Here is a 17,831-nt window from a genome sequence, read left to right as displayed (position 1 = left end):
AATAACAGGCGACGCTGTGGCAGATCCGTTGGGGACAAGCCCCGACGCGGGGAATATAGAGGAGAATACACAGGGACCAAGGACAACTGGCCCCGAGATGGAGACAATAGATGACAACATAACAGGAACATCAGAAAAGAGTACCGTGAAGGAAAAAGCAGGCGATTTTGAGAAGATAATAGCAAAAACATCCATCGGATCCCTCACTGCTCCAATAACATCAACTGACACAAGCAGTTCAGTTGCACAGCCCGACTTCAACTCTCTGACTATCCTGATCAAAGAACAGATGGTCGCTTTCAAAGCACACGTAGAAGAACAGATGGTCGCTTTCAAAGCACACGTAGAAGAACACTTGGTCGCACACGCTAAACACATCGATACTAAATTCGAAGAGGTTATGAGAGCGGTCGTTTTGCAGTCCGTGCGAATCACGACAGTGGAGATTTCGGTGACAGAAAACACAAAAGCAGTCAAAGCGAACGAAGGTGGCTTGACAGAGATGGGAGAAGAGATGGAAAGAGCTAAAGAGGAATATCGGAGGGAAATAAAATTGCTTAAAAACGAAGTGATGGAGAGGCAACTAGAAACCCATCGTTACCACAGGCGGAATAACATCCGCATTGTGGGGCTTGATGAAGCAGTGAACTGCGAAGACATCAACTTTCCAAAAGAGTTATCAACGATTTTGGAAAACTCCGATCCAAACAAAGTGCCAGAAGTGGAACAAGTTTACAGAATTGGTTCCCAGGGGCAAAGTATCAACGGGCCGAGAGTCATCATTGTCACTCTGCGGAAAACTACAACAAGGGATGACATCATCAAATATGCTCGCAACCAACGTGGGAAGCTGAAGTATGGTGATAAACCAATATTTATCTACGAAGATTTGAGCAGAGAGGCCATCATCCGACGTCAACCATACAAAGATGTGATGCAAAAGCTGTACAAAGCCGGCTACAAGCCAAGGCTAGCATATCCGGCGCTGTTATCATTCTTGGGCAATAACGGCCGCAGGTCAGGTCCATTTACACCCTTTGAAGCTGAGGATTTCCTGAATCAAAATGCAGCAAATAACCCAAAGCATGACGAAAATGCCGGAATCAGTTAAGCCTCTCTCTAAATATATACCAGTGTTGGAATGACTTTATTGTGTTCATCAATGAGGTCATTCCACCAGTGTTGGAATGACATTGTTGTGTTCATCAAAGTAGCAAACGATATGCAAGTCGTCTATAACAAAGTGTACTGTGTATAATACGATTCATAATACATTATAATTTCAGTCTCTGGTCTCTGAGGGGACAAATAAATATCAATGCAAAAAGATCTATCTGGAATATTCTGGGTTTATCGCTCAAATGCCCTGGGTCTCTTAGATCATTCTGGAATGTAAAATAGTCTAGGCACTAGTATATTCTACAACCTTCTAGAATATAAGGCACCATGACAACGAAGCATACAACTATAACAATAACATTCGGTGTGCATACACATAGCAGATAATAAATTAAATGAAGTGCAATCAGTCCTTAATAATACTTTAAAATGAACCACACATAAACGTATGAGCACAGCAAGGTTATTCTAACAATTTAAGTAATCACTCCATTAAAGGCACATTGAAGCGCTAAAAGGCGCTGCTTTTCTATCTTATCTAATCAGTTAAATCGGTTCTAGTGGCTTCTCCACGTTGATAATTATTTATCTCTTATTCCTTATCTATATCTTTCCATTGATTTTTATTTTATTTAATTTTTTCTTCTCATTACTCTATATTCTTTAAATATATTTTAACTTACATTGTTCTTTTCCAATGTTCTTCACATTAAGGTGTCAATATTACTCTATATTTTTTAAATATATTTTAACTTACATTATTCTTTTCCAATGTTCTTCACATTAAGGTGTCAATATTGCTCTACAATCTTTTCCTTTTTTTTCCCCCCACACGTTGGTGGAGGGTTCAAAGGAATATGTCGATAAAGGTTTATTCTCTTTTTTTTATTTTATTTTTTATTTTTATCTTTAGGTTATTTATCACAATACTTCATTACAGTAAGGGAAGGTGCAAGACCAAAAGCGACATTCTATTGCAATAGAATGGAAATGTTAGATCCTATGGCAATGAGCATAGGAAAATTAGGATTACAATGCTCAGTTTGGGCAATCCGGTGGACCATGGGAGAAAGTCAATCGCGGAGGATGTGTTCTTGGAACACAGGCATGTTCGACTTTCTGGGTGAGGGGAAAATAGGGGATTTTTATTTGTATATATATATGTTTTTAAGCTCAGCTCTCAACGGGACCTCATTAATTGGATGTGCATCTATTGTAGCTTCATACTCCAGAAACATTACCAAAAACTACACGAAAACATGCATAGACTATGGCTAGTTTGAATATAATGGTATGGAACACCGGTGGGATAAACAAACAACACAAGCGCAAAAGCGTGCTTACACTGATGAAAAAAGAACATGTGGACGTGGCTCTATTAAGCGAAACGCACATTTTAGAGGGAGACATAAATACGTTAGCGGATAACATATACCATAATATTAGTCACTCTTCTTTTGCTACGAGAACTAGAGGGGTAGCCATAGTCGTCAGACGCAAATTAAATATCGAATTGAAAGGGGTATGGTCGGATGCTGAGGGGCGCATAACTATAGCTAGGATTATACACAATAACAGGAAAATTGCATTGGCAGCGGTATATGCCCCGAATTTGTACGAAGTGGGTTTCTTCACTTCACTAACAGGAGAAATGTTAAACCATCCCGAGTACTCATATATAATAGGTGCGGATTTTAATGCCATTTGGAACCCAAGGATGGACAAAACTTACCTTTCCTTCTCCAGCGAACAAAAGAATTCATCTAAAGCATTAAAAGATTGGTCGAAATCAACAGGAGTAACTGATTTATGGCGTTCACTTAACCCCATGACCCGCAAGTACTCCTGTCGTTCGGCGAGACACAACACACTATCCAGAATTGATTACGTCTTTGCATCCCCGAGAATATTTGATAAATATGAAGTGGAAATGACACCCAATGCGCTATCAGATCACTGCTACTTAATCCTGAAAGCAACATTTGGTACACTATCTACCCGGGCCCCAAGATGGCGTTTTAATTCGATGCTGCTTAACAACAAGGAATTCATTACACAAATTAAAGAAGCTCTCACAGTATTCCTACAAGATAATGCTAACTCGGTGCAAGATCCCAGAATATTATGGATGTCGGTAAAGAATATGATCAAGGATTTCTCGGATAGATTTACCTCCATATTGCGCAAAAATCAAAACACAAAACTGTCTGAAATGGAAACGCTTTACTCAACGCTTTTTAATTCTTTAAAATACAACAACTCTACTAGACTAGATAACCAAGTTAACATTCTAAAGACAGAGATCAAAGCAATGTACAGACAAAAATCGGAATTGCAAATACGCAGCACTAGACAACAGCAGTACTTCCAAGGTTCTAAACCTAGTCACCTATTAGCCATGCGACTAAGAATTAATGCAAAATTTGCAGATATAACTGCCATTAGGAAACAACAAGCTCTAGTAACAGAACCCAAAATAATAAACGATACATTCAAAGAATTCTACTCCGATTTATATAACTCAGAAACGACCTTTGATCAAGACAAATTAGACACATATCTTAATCAAATTACTCTCCCTAAACTTACGGATGAAGACGCTAAACAGTTAGAAGTACCGATCACATTAGAAGAACTCAAGAAGGCCATATCCGGAATGAAAAACGGCAAAGCTCCGGGAATTGACGGTATCCCATCAGAAATGTACATTTCTTGCTGGGACATATTTGGACCCTTATTACTAAATATGATCTTATACTCAGTCAAAGAGGGAAGCTTCATTGAACACCAAAATACCGCACTCATTTCAGTTCTTCACAAAAAAGACAAAGACCCCACTGAATGCGGTAGTTACCGTCCTTTAAGCCTCCTCGGAACCGATGTCAAACTGTACTCTAAGATATTAGCCATCAGATTGCAAAAGCATATGACGTCTTTAGTTCATCCGGACCAAACAGGCTTCATAAAAGGTCGCCTGATCAATGATAACATAAGGCGAATACTGCACGTACTAGATACAGACAAAGAGGACATCACACCTAAGGCGATACTATCCCTGGATGCTATGAAAGCATTTGACAGGTTGGAATGGCCGTTTCTATGGGCAGTATTGGAAAGGTTGGGGTTAGGAAAAGGTTTCATTGATATGATTAAAGTACTATACAAGGACCCATCGGCCAGGATTACAACAGGCACATTCATCTCCGATATCTTTCCGGTATCACGCTCAGCCAGACAAGGTTGCCCTCTTAGTCCCGGACTATTCGATCTATCATTAGAACCTTTAGCACAATTTATAAGACAATCCCAACACATAGAACCAATAGTAATCATGGGCACACATCATAAAATTAGTTTATATGCGGACGACGTAATATTGTTCATGCAAAACCCCAACAACACATTGCCGCTTATACTCAAGTTGATAAGAGAACTTTGGTGATTTATCGGGATTTAAAATAAATTGGCCTAAGTCGGCTTTTCTTCCTCTTAACACCAGTGCAAAAAAAGAGACAACCCTCCCAGGTGCGATACCCATGGTCAAACATTTCAGATGCTTGGGTGTGGAAATATTTCCCACCATAAGACAAACGGTGAAGCACAATTACACAAAAATACAGAACAAAATCAAGGACGACCTGGACAGGTGGGCAAAACTTAAAAACTCAGTACAGGCAAGGGTATCAATAGTTAAGATGGATGTATTACCAAGAATCAATTTCTTCAGCTCAATGCTTCCGTTACCTCCTCCAGAGGGCTACTGGAAAAGATTACAAACCTCCACATACAAATTTATTTGGAATAACAAACCACCTCGCATAAAAAGATCCACCGCACAGAGAAATAAAGCAGACGGTGGCATGGCAGTCCCAGATTTTTTACAATATTTTAATGCCTTCACATTAAGACCATTGAAGAAGATATGGTTTGACCCCGAGGCTTTGGTATCTTGGAGAAAATTAGAAGAAAACATAGTAGCCCCACAGAGATTGAAAGACATAGCATACACTAAACTTTCAATCAAGCATTGTGAGCGAGAATTTGGCCCAATAATAACCCATGCAATCAGGACATGGCGGGAAACACAAAGGAAATTTCCTAACCCTCAAGTATGGCATAATCACACTCCCATATTCAATAACAATGCTCTCTTAATGGGAAAACGACCTATAAGATTCCCTGTATGGGAAGAAAGAGGCATACACTCATTAGGGGATATTTTTAATAACAAGGGCCTCTGTAGTTATGTCGAAATATGCATAAAGTTTAACCTCACCGAGTCCACATGGCTTTTTTACATACAGTTACGACTTTGTATGAGATCTCACGGTGTTCCATTACACATACCAATTGAACACCACAGATACCACAAATTTTTCTATGAAAGAGATACATTGGGAGGTTTTGTATCAGGTTTTTATTATCAATTACTAACGTCCTCGTATGAAACCCTTCAACTAGACAATGTCTGGAGGAGGGATATACCAGACCTGGAAAATGACTTTGATTGGCAAGGAGCCTGGGCAAATGTCCGACTTACATCAAGGAACCCGGATCATCAACAAATCAATCTGAACTATATTCACAGGACATACTTGACTCCTATAAGGCTGTGCAAAATGGGGCTTATACAAGACTCCAAATGCTCCCAATGTACAAATGGGGACGAAGGAACATTTATGCACATGTATTGGGACTGCCCACCAGTTAAGGCATTCTGGAAAGATGTGTCCCAACAATTATCAATACTCGTATTTTGGAATATACCTGTACACCCCGCGGTATTGCTATTGAATGATGTTTTTGAGTTTGCAGTGAATCCACAACTAAAAAGATTGGTTTTATCGGGTATCACAGTAGCTAAAAAACTGATCGCATCACGTTGGTTTCAACCGGAAAAAATGTGCCGGAAAGTGTGGTTTCTTACATATCTCGATGTGATATATCAAGAAATATCTACAGCAAGAATTCTGGGGCTCAATGAATCCAAAATGTCAATGTGGTTAGAAGTGGTGGAGAGAATAAAAGCTAGCCTATAATGGTGATGTTTGGTTAGGAGTGAGGGATAATGGAGGCACTATCCAAGAGGGGGTCCGGGAGGGGGGGGTTTGAGCTGGAGCATATGTGTGTAGGGTTTTAGAAAATAGGTATTAGGGGTATATTATATACTAACATTTATATAATTGTAACTTCGCTGGATATACACTGTATACGGTTAAAATGTTATTATTGACTATTTTTGTTTTATCCTGTTTCTGTACTTGCATATATTTTAACCACCTTTACTGAAAGTTTCATTATACATTGTGTGTTGAGTACTGACTTTTAATAAGTTTTGTTTTGCAATAATAAAAAAAATTAAAAAAAAAAAAAAAAGGTGAGTGGACCCTCTAGAAGGTGTCCTATTCTATTGTGTATGTATTCGATTCAATTCGATTATTGAGTATGTATGGGTTCAGTGCCTCTTCCCCGGAGATACTTATACTGTCTGCCTATTAACATATTCTTTAGCAGTGGTTTAATCTAACATATCTCAATACAGTCAGGGTTGTGTAGCCCCTTAGCTACAGATAGTTTATCAGTGAGCTGGATGCAATCCTACCTGGAGGGGAGAGAACAGATGGTGGAGGTAAACAGTACTCTACCCCCCCCCCCCCTCACAGTGAGCTGTGGTGTTCCACAAGGAAGCATACTAGGAACGCTACTGTTCCTAATTTATGCAAATGACATGTCGTCAGCTTGTGACTGCAACTTGTTCCTGTTTGCGGACGACTCAGCCCTGCTGGTCTCTGACAAGAACAAGTTGCAGGTTGAAAAAACCCTCAGCTCGGAACTAGGCAAAATCTGCATATGGCTCGCTGATAACAAACTATCATTACACATGGGCAAAACAGAGTCCATTCTCTTCGGTTCAAATAACAAACTCAGCAAGACCGACGGCTTCTCAGTTACAGTGGGTGACAATATTGTCACAAGGAAAGATAAAATTACCTACCTGGGTTCCATCCTAGAGGCAAATCTTTCCTGTGACAAAATGGCATCCAATGTAATAGAAAAAAGTCAACCAACGAACTATAGATTCTTGTACCAGATCTCCTCTCTGGTAAACAAGAATACCCTGAAGACTCTGGCAGGAGCACTCATTCAAGGGTACTACGACTATGCTTGCACCTCATGGTACCAACCAAAGCACCTCAAAGGCGCTAAAAACAAGATTATAAACATCACAAAACAAACTGGTCAGACTTCTACTTGACCTTACCCCTAGAACCCACCTCACGCCTGCCCACTTTGACAACCTAGGATGGCTTAGAGTAGACGACAGAGTACAGCAACTTGCAATGGGCCTGGTCTACAAGATACACTATACGACTAAGGTACCCATGTACATGTCAAAATACTTCCCAAAGGTCAGTGAATACCACGACCACAACACCAGAGGAAGCTCAACAAATCATGTTAAACCCATTCAAAACCACATTCAAAACCGCTCTTAAAGAGCACCTACGGGAGGCTGCAATTCGAAACTGGCCACCGTAAATGTCCAAACCCCCCACCCCCTCCTAATATACAGTCTCCTCCCCACTGCATGTATATATTCTCTCCCTGCCGTATATGTATATTTCTCTCCCACCCACCCACCCCCTCCTAATGTACAGTCCCCTCCCCATCATATATATATACTCTGTCAGGATCTATGGGTAACAGTACTATATATTTGAATATCGTATATGTCACAAATGTAACAGTACTAAATACCTGTATGTCCCTATGCCATAAATGTCATGTATGTTGAGTATGTCATAAATGTCAATATGAATTGAAAATGGGGGACCCTGATGTAAACAAGACAAACGTCTTTCTCTGGTCTGCATCCCCTTAACAATTGTGTGTATTGAGCCATACTGTATTGTACCCATTCTGCAATCTGTTAAATAAAGTTTTCATTCATTCATTCATTCATTCATTCATTCATTCATTCATTCATTCATTCATTCATTCATTCATTCATTCATTCATTCATTCATTCATTCATTCATTCATTCACAGCAACCTGATCGTTTACAGTCACTTCATGTCAGCTGTTCATGTCTATGTGAACTTGTCCATTCAGTATAAAGAGGTATTTCACTTCCAACCACAGGCTTCATTTTTTAACCACAAATCAGTGTTTGACTGCAATTAATTTAATTCATAATTGCAATTAATTCTCTGATTCTCACAAATTCAACATCATGTTTTTTCTCTGTATTTTTCTCATTTTTAGTTTTAGTCTCAATTTAGTTTAGTTAATTGAACCAATCTGCATTCGATTGTGCCGTTTTACGACCCTTGTTTGCATCTGTTACTATTTTTGGAACCTTTTTTTCCCTCTTTCCCAGGAGTATACGTGACCCAGGGAATATCAAACACGTATTTTGTGCATTTCTTTCTACCTGTTTATAACATAGCCTTCTGTAAAAACTGGCAGTGTAAAAATAGAACACAAAATAACAAATAAAGTGATCTCTTATACTGAGACTCACACAAGTCTCTTCTCTTCTCTTCCCTTCTCTTCTCTTCTCTTCTCTTCTCTTCTCTTCTCTTCTCTTCTCTTCTCTTCTCTTCTCTTCTCTTCTCTTCTCTTCTCTTCTCTTCTCTTCTCTTCTCTTCTCTTCTCTTCTCTTCTCTTCTCTTCGCTTCTCTTCTCTTCTCTTCTCTTCTCTTCTCTTCTCTTCTCTTCTCTTCTCTTCTCTTCTCTTCTCTTCTCTTCTCTTCTCTTCTCTTCTCTTCTCTTCTCTTCTCTTCTCCTCTCCTCTCTTGGCTTAACGTTGAAAATAGATTGTCTTTTAATATACTTGTGCTGTTCAAGTTGGTCATGAGCAGTAAAACTGTTTTTATACATAATCAGATTGTTTTTAGTAATACTGTGCACAAGCATTACACTAGAGGTTCCAGTAGTGGGCAGCTTGAATTGCCATGGTCCTAAAACCAATAGGAATAACCTACCTCAAAACCTCTGCTGCATTTACAGTAGATTCACTTTTCAAAAGAATCTTAAATTGTTTTTAAATTGTTTTTAACACTAGAAGTATTTTTTTGTTTTTTGTTTTACACTGTAATGTAATTTTAGCTATCTTAATTGTTACAGTAGTTTCATTATGCATTGTGTGTACTGACTTTTAATAATTTAGTTTTTGCAATAACAATTGTTTTTCTATGTTTTTTTGTGTGTGGACCCCAGGAAGACTAGCTGGTTGCTATGGCACCAGCTAATGGGGATCCATAATAAAATCAAATCAAATCAAATCAAATCAAATCAAATCAAATCAAATCAAATCAAATCAAATCAAATCAAATCAAATCTTATCTTCTCTCTGTCATAGTCAGTAAGAATCCACTAGTGTTGTTCTCTCCAAGCAGGCACCAGGCTGACAGTGACATGTGCAGGCTGAGGATGGTGCCTGTAAGGTTTGATTTGATTTGATCTTTATTTATCTCAAACAACCATAAACACACACATTTGTAATAACAAAAAATAACAAACTAAATTAAAAAAATATATATATATATATATATATATATACTGTATCTTCCTAGACATGGAAGCTATAATCAACATAGCTCAAGACAAATGGTTTTGTTCGAGAAGGGACAGAAAGAAGCTAAGCGTATCTCGTCTTGCCCCTTCCTTACAATATCATATTAATATGTAATTAGTTATCTATCAATATAAAAGAATAATATACCTATCCATTACAACAAAAAATAAATAAATAATTACAAAAATACTAGTTCACGTTATTTCCAAGCTCCTCTAATTTATACATGTCCAATAATTCCTGTTTAAATCTGCATTTAAACATTTCAATAGTATTACTTGTTTTTATTGCTACATCAAGGCCATTCCAAATGGATACCCCACAAACTGAGATGCACTTGCTCTTGAGAGTTGTACGGACAATAGGTTGTTAGATTATAACCCCCATCTCTGCCCATGCAAATGTTTTGTATGTTGCCTGATCATTTACAAGGACGGGCCTCTGATGTGTGAGGATCTGTGACCAGCTTGTCTATTAGACTCATCGCTATGGTGAAATCATACGGCGTATGAGAGAAACAAAGCCCTCCAGCAAGGCCCGGTTCACACACATTGCAAACAAGCTGGCAAAGTTCAATGATGAGTAAAAGCTTAGTTAGTGAACTGTATACTGTTGTAGGGTATGGTAAAAGTTTCACCACTGAATCTAGAAAATATATGTATATCAAAACACAGATTGAAAGTGTGTCTATGAAATGGTGTGGATCTGCACAAGGGCTGTCCTCGACTAAAGACATTCAGTCGACTAATAGTCAAGTGTTTCCCACATTCATGCAGAAGTATGGCTTTAAATGTAGAGCTTGCCATGTGCTTATAATCTTTCAGAAAATAACTCATTCAGCATGGGAAAAAAGCATAAACAAAGAAAAAAGGCTAATCAGCTCAGAGGGGCCAGCTTTAATCTAGACATCAGACTAATCAGCTCAGAGGGGCCAGCGTTAATCTAGACATCAAACTAATCAACTCAAAGGGGCCAGCCTTAATCTAGACATCAAACTAATCAACTCAAAGGGGCCAGCCTTAATCTAGACATCAGACTACATTTCAATTTCAATTTAGTAATTTAGCTTTTTGTCTCTATGGAGTGACCAGTCTTGAAGTGATAAGGTCTAGGTAGGAGGTCGTTCTGTAATAGATCATCAGTGAGCTGGTTGGATACAGCACATTCAAGTGTTTTAGAGAGGAAAGAGATAATAGAGACAGGGTGATAGTTATCTATGGGAACAGGATTGTTTTTTTGATGAGCAGTGGGACTCTGGTTTAGAGGTGGGAACCACTCTGGAGTTTATGGTTGCAGTCAGGAATGGGAGGATGTCTGGTGCTACTGGTGTTAACTGGTGTTAACAATGTGGGAGGATTGTTATCTCTATCGCCCTCGAGGTCCCCACAAACCCTTCCCAGAGGCTTCTAAGCTCCTCCCCAGAATATGGCACCCCCTTCTCCTAATGGATGACTTGATTGATTGATTGATTTTATTGTGGATTAGAGACATCATCCTAGGGATAAAAACATGATAAAATGCAAGCACTTATTCCCATCATGGTCCCTGGTATTAATAGACAGGACATACATCAACATAAAACATTGAACATCATCATACAACATTAAGAGACTATATGGAGGCGCAGTGTTCAGGGTAACAGAGCATGAGGTGAGGCGGACCTTTAAAAAAGTGAATATCAGGAAGGCAGCAGGTCCAGACGGCATCCCCGGCCGCGTCCTAAAAGTCTGTGCCGACCAACTGGCCCCAGTATTCACTGACATATTTAACCTGTCCTTAGAACAGGCTGTCATCCCCACCTGCCTGAAGAAGTCCACTATTATCCCTGTACCCAAAAAATCCAAGCCTGCTTGCCTCAACGACTACCGCCCTGTAGCTCTCACCTCCATAGCCATGAAGTGCTTCGAGAAGCTAGTAAAGGGCTACATCTGCTCCTCCCTCCCCATCAACATGGACCCCCTGCAATTTGCATACCGCCCCAACAGGTCCACGGAGGACGCCATATCCCATGTGCTGCACACAGCAGCATCACACCTGGACAAGAGGCAGGGGAACTATGTGAGAATGCTATTCATCGACTACAGCTCGGCAGTCAATACCATAGTCCCCTCCATACTCATAGCCAAGCTCAGGGACCTGGGCTTGGGCTATGACCTCTGCCAGTGGGTCTTGGACTTCCTGACTGGCAGACCCCAGGTGGTGAGAGCAGGCAACTGCACCTCCTCATCCATCACCCTCAACATAGGGGCCCCCCAGGGCTGTGTTCTGAGTCCCCTCCTCTACTCCCTGTACACACACGACTGTGTGGCTCAGCGGAGTAGCAATACAATCGTCAAATTTGCTGACGACACAGTGGTGGTGGGCCTGATCTCTGCCAACGACGAGAGGGCCTACCTGGAAGAGGTCAAGGTCCTGGCGGGATGGTGCCAGGAAAACAGCCTCTCCCTGAACGTCAGCAAAACAAAGGAGATGATTGTGGACTTCAGGAGGTCGGGGGTCAAGGACTACAGCCCCCTCAGCATCGACGGGGCACCGGTTGAGAGAGTCAACAGCTTCAAGTACCTCGGAGCCTACATATCCGAGGACTTGACATGGACCACACACATTAACAGTGTGGTGAAGAAGGCACGACAACGCCTCTACTTCCTCAGGCGCCTAAGGAAGTTCCAAGTCAGCCAGAAGATCCTTAAGAACTTCTACTCATGTACAATAGAGAGCATCTTGACCGGCAACATCACCTCCTGGTTTGGGAATAGCACTGCAAAAGACCAAAGCAGACTACAAAGAGTGACACGTTCAGCCGAACGCACAATTGGAGGGGGGCTCCCCACCCTCCAGAACATTTACTACAAGCGTTGCAAGGGGAAGGCTAAGAGAATTATTAAGGACTCGAGCCACCCGAACAACTGCCTCTTTGAACTGCTGCCGTCAGGCAAGCGATACAGGAGTCTCAAGGCGAGCACAGAAAGACTCAGAAGTAGCTTCTATCCCCAGGCCATCAGGCTGCTAAACGAACAATGAATGAACACTACACAACAACAACCACCAAACACACATAGCACACACATCCACACGCACACACTCACTTTAAACAAACACACTGTAGCACCCACTCCACACACTTTATAGCACACACCCACTTTAAACAAACACACTGTAGCACCCACTCCCCACACTTTATATTTATGGATGAAGGATTGCACTACAACTCGTACACCTTACTGTAAATTGTACCTAAAATTGTACCTCATCCCATTTCTGCTTTGCACTAGATAGTACTGTACATTAGTACACTGCATAGTATTGTGTATTGTATATTATATGGTAACTCAGAACATTGTACATATGTCTATACCGAACACTGTGACCTCATTTTCTTCTTCTAAATTCATGCTATATTATGTTATTATGTTATTTGATACTATCTTGTCTAGCACAGTCTCTGGAGCGTAACAGTAAGAAGCATTTTGTATGAAAGTATTCTGTACTTCTGTATGACAACTATTAAAGAACTTGAACTATGCATAATATAGAAGATAAAATAATAATAAATATGCTACCCTCTCTTTCCTATCCCGATAGCCATGTTCGTACAGACTTTTTGAAGCCAGTTAACCTAGGGGCCTGTTTAATGCTGCTGGGCAGGCTGTTCCACAGTACTGCAGCTGAATAAAGGAAGGTCTGCTGGCCGTATGAAATAAGTTTAAATATGAAAGGGACTATGTTTGTGTCTCTACCTCTGGTTTCATGGCTGTGATTATTTTTAACATAATATGGAATAATATGGATATGATTGGAAGTAATTGTAACTTGGCACCTCCCCTTTATAAATCCTATAGACTAGGCATCATTTCACCATTGATACTCTTTTGTCCACCGTGAGCCACCCTATAGGCTGTTGAAGTGGGGCTGGTCTAAATGTGTATGAGTGAGGAGCTGCAGGACTAAGACATTTTATTTTGTGGTTAACTTGGACTATTACCTCTTTAGACATGCTTTTCCCTGAGAGTGTGTTGTCTAAAGTACAGATACAACACTGATTTAGTACTGGTGACAACTGAGCTACCTACTGTACGTAACTGTACCATGAACCCTTCCTGGTTTTTCTGTTTTCAACCTGCCTGACTCGTCCCAGTCAGACACAGTGGTCTGTCTCTTATAATCCTTTGACCTGACTCCACCTTTCATGCCTCCCACCCACAAAGCTACAGTAGCAGCTCCCTGGATCTCATAATCTCCTGTGACTCCAGCATAATCAACACCACGGTAACTACCCTACCAAACCCCACTCAAACTGTCTCATTCAGACGCAGCCTACACTGTAAAAAATACATGTTTTTTCACGGGAAATTCACTGTATTATTTTACAGATTACTTTTGTTTTTTCTATTTTAAGTGTAAATGCCATAAAAATACAGTAAATGACTTTTTTATCAAAATATTAATCATTAAATAAAGGTTGTAATCTGCTGCGGTCAGGCAAGCGATACCGGAGTCTTAAGGCGAGCACAGAAAGACTCAGAAGAAGCTTCTATCCCCAGGCCATCAGGCTGCTAAACGAACAATAAACACTATGCAACAACCATCAAATGCACACAGCACACACACCCACACGCACACACTCACTTAAACAAACAACACACTGCAGCACCCACTCTCCACACTTTAGATCACACAAACACACTTTATATTTATTGATAAAGGATTTGCACTACAACTCGTACTCCTACTGTAAATTGTACCTAAATTGCACCTCATCCCATTTCTGCCTTGCACTATATAGTATTGTATATTAGTACACTGCATAGTATATTGTATATTATATGGTAACTCAGTTACGTCTATTCTGCATCGAACATTGTACATATGTCTATACTGAACACTGTGACCTTTTTTTTTACTTCTAATTTACATGCTATACTATGTTATTTTATTTCATACTTATCTTGTCTTGCACAGTCTCTGGAGCGTAACAGTAAGAAGCATTTTGTATAAAAGTATTCTGTACTTCTGTATGACAACTATTAAAGAAACTTGAAATGTATTTGATTTTACTGTAATTTGACAGTAAGTATTGGCAACCATTTATACCAGACATTTACCGTTTTCTTGCAGCTTTTTTTCTTACAGTGTATGCTCCCTATCCCCCCCCCTCCACCCTCTCCTCCGACATCCTGTCCACTCTACCTTTGAGTGAGACTTTCTCTGCTCTCCCCCAGAAACGGAAACATCCACCCTCCTCTCTGTTCTCTCAACCTCCTTCAACAAGGTCTGTCCCCTCGCCAAGAAGCCTGCCCACCGTTCCCCACCCAGACCATGGCTGTCAAAGTGAGAGAAGAAATACAGACCCTGAGATCAGCCGCCGAGAGGAAGTATAAAGAGACACACCTCACTGGTGACATCACTACCTATCCTAACCTCTTGTTAGCATTCTCCAAAAACATTACTACTGCCAAAGCTTCATTCTTTCACCATAAGATTGAGGCCTCAGCTAAGAACCTCTGCAAACTGCAGACCACCATGTCCTCCCTCCTCACTCCCCCTCCTCTCTCTCTCTGCCGAAGACTTAACCATATTATTTGAGAAAAAGGTATAGAACATCTGCTGCTGCTTCTCCCAACCCCCACCCATTCTGAAATGCTTAATCAACAGCCTCATCTTTTACTCTGTCATTCTTCTCTCCCATTACAGATGCCAAAGCGTTGACTATGGTAACGTCAAACCTTCCCACTACATTCCAGCTGGACCCGATACCTTCCCCACTCTTCCAGACCATAGCACCAGACATCATCCCATTCCTAACTGCAACCATCAATTCCTCTCTCAACTCCGGGGTGGTTCCCACCTCCGTAAAACAAGCTGAGTCACACCACTCATCAAACACCCGACTACCGCCACCAAGCCACTTCAACTCATACATAATGCAGTCGCCTGCCTGATCTCCAACCTACCAAAGTCAGCCAATTTTCTCAGAGAGCTGCATTGGCTTTCCATTGCACAAATCCGCTTAAGATCTCTAACTACACACCCTCAAGACCCCTCCGCTGATCTTCTGGCCACCTCAGACCCACTCCTATCCGAGCTCTGCGGGGGTCATCAAAGAGACACCGGCTATGCAGTTCTCGCTCCACAATGGTGGAACAAACTTCCCACCACAGTCAGGACAGTGGAAACCCGACCAATTTTCCGCCGTCGACTAGAAACACACTTCTTCAATCAAAATCTGAAATAAAAAAATAATAGATAATTTATTTTATTTTACATCATGCACTTTGCTACAAAATAATCTTCCTTGCCTATACTACCTACTATGCTAATATGTCTATACTAACTATGCACTCAAGACTGCACCTGATTTCAATACTGTTTGATGAACATTGTTACTTAGCAGCAGCCAGAGTTGTACCCTTCCTGCTGACCTGTTGTACAAAACTTGGAGTGGGTGAGGGTCGGGAGAAACAGCTACGGATGTTCTCTTCCTTTACTTAAAGAAGGTGGCAAAGTCCTCCACAGAGAGAGTGGGGGGGGGGGGGTGAGGAGGGAGGACATGGTGCAGGTTGTGGAGGTTCTTAGCTGAGGCCTCAATCTTGTGAAAGAAAAAGGCTTTGGCAGTAGTAATGTTTTTGGAGAATGCTGACAAGAGGTCCTGATAAGTAGACTTTTTGCACTTCCCCTCTGCCACTCTCAGGCTCTGTCAACTCAGACTAATCAACCCAGAGGGGGGCAGCCGTAATCTAGATCAGTACATTTTCTGGACACAACAAACATTAAAGTACTGTTATTTGAAACTGAATTCTCTCAATTTCTCTCAATTTCATGAGCAAATGAGTTTGTATAATAATGACACATTTACACAGTTTACACATTAGTGGCTTATGAGAAGACCTCTATACTTACCCAATTCTCCTCTTCTTCTGATAATAACCTTTTTGGTCTTGAAATGAAAGGTGAACCTGCACGGGAGCATTGTTTTAATGAGTGTGGGACACAGAGACCGATTGACCAGACAGTGGATGTTAAACCAAAGTGGCACTTTTTGTAAACTCTCTCACGGTCATTGTGTCAGTGATTACAGACTTGAGGCTTCTTACAAATGCCTGTATTTGGAGACGAGTTCCCGGTGTTTCTCTGAATGCTCAAACTTCACGACACAAGACGGGAACAAAGACAGAACAGATGTGAGAGTGTGTGAGTGTGTGTGACTTTCAGCAGACCCAGGCCCTATAGGTAATTGCAGGTTACAGTGTAGTAAAATCAGCTGTTTTGCATGCAATAGAGCTGTTCAAATCACTGTACTCAATTTTATACACAGGAATAAGGTCATTGTAAAGTGTTATCAACCACACTACATCTACTGTATGTACGGAATTGATTAATAGGACATACTGTAAAGGTTGTGAAAAGCCCGGACAGAGCTTTAGTCAAATGTGAGAAAAATAACTTAAAGGGGCACTTCAGTGCTAGACTAACTCCCAAGATGTAGCACTGAACGGCACAGGAAGTCCTTCATTCCAACAGCCATCAGACTTTATAAAGCATCACTGGGCCTCACTGCATCACTGAGCACAGGGTGACAGTACTATCTTCCTGGACTTTTACTTTTACTTTTAGACCGACATAGTACAATTTTACACTTACTGTATATTCTGGATATTTTTACTGTATATTCTATATTAGAATGTAACATAGGAAATGTATATCCCGGACCATATTTTATTCTTAGGCTTATTTTTATTCTTATTCGTGACTTTTTGTTTTTGTCTACCTAAATGTTTACTGTTTACTGTGAGCGATTTGTAGTGCCAAATTTCCCTCGGGATGAATACAGTATTTATTTCTATTCTATTCTATTCTATTCTATTCTATTCTATTCTATTCTATTCTATTCTATTCTATTCTATTCTATTCTACTTCACCAAAAAACAATGCAGATTTATTTTGTACATAATCTCACACACATCCAAAACCTCTAAACAGTTTTGCACACATTCATTCAATTTGACAGTTATTGAGAGTAAATTAGTTTGAATATGGCCACCAGTAATATCATCAGGGACATTGAAACCTTGTGTTGTGTTAATTACAGCACCATAAAATTATCTAGATACAAAAAATAGCGATACCTTATCT

Source organism: Notolepis coatsorum, assembly GCF_963971535.1.
Source record: "Notolepis coatsorum genome assembly, chromosome: 14".
Classification (NCBI taxonomy): Eukaryota; Metazoa; Chordata; class Actinopteri; order Aulopiformes; family Paralepididae; genus Notolepis; species Notolepis coatsorum.
Note: the sequence above shows the minus strand (reverse complement) of the source record.